The following is a 1,024-nucleotide window of genomic DNA, read 5'->3' as shown; positions in this document are numbered from 1 at the left end:
AAACAGCAGCTATATTAATAATAATAATACTGATTATAATTAGAACAATTAATTACTAAGTGGTGAAGGAGGAGGTCTTATGAACTATCACAGTTAAAAAGACAACATAATTGATGAAAGTCCTAAGTCAGGAAAGATTCATTGCTTAAAATTTGCATCATTTATGAGGAAATTTCAAAATAATCTAGAAATTTGGTCTTAGAGACTGTGGTAAGATTTTTATATACAGAAATACACAAAAATGAATTGTAATTACACACAACAATAACTAAAATTGGATTATATTTGAAATATTTATAACAGCAGAAAAATAAAATATCTACAAATAAGTCAAATATGAAAGTGTACAAACTTATCACATGAAGTACACAACTGAGAAAAAAAGTTAAGTAAAACCTAAATAAATGAAGTGCTTACTTTTCAAAGCTTGGAGGCTAAACATTGTAAAGACATTAATTCTCTAGCAATTGACCTATGGATTCAATGCAATAATTAAAAAAATGTTAACAGATCTTGAATTTGTGCATATATGTGTACATGTATGTTTGTGGAAACTGCCAGAATGATATAAAAATACATATGGAAATATAAATGGCCAAAATAACTAAGATAATCTTAAAAAATAGCAAAGCTAGAAGATGGAATATCAGATATCAAGACTTACAGTAATGCCACAAAAATTAAGAACATGTGGTGTTGGAGGCAGGATATATATGGATTGATAGAAAAATAAATTCAGACACAGATTCATATGTACATAATTACCTGATTTATAGCAAAGAGAGGTGTTGTTTTATAACCTGAGATTTATAACCTGATTTATAACGACACAGTGATGCTAAATGGAAGAGACTTTTTTAAAGTGGACAGAAAGCTAAGTCTGGAAAACTGGGAGCTCATATGGGGAAAAAAAGTGAATCTTGGCCCCTAATTTTTATTTAAAGAAGAAAATCCTTAGCTGCTGCTTCAGTCTCAAGAAGACACAAGAGAACAGGCATTTCTTAAGAGGGCATTAAAAAATGCC

Source organism: Muntiacus reevesi, chromosome 7, assembly GCF_963930625.1.
Source record: "Muntiacus reevesi chromosome 7, mMunRee1.1, whole genome shotgun sequence".
NCBI lineage: Eukaryota > Metazoa > Chordata > Mammalia > Artiodactyla > Cervidae > Muntiacus > Muntiacus reevesi.
Note: the sequence above shows the minus strand (reverse complement) of the source record.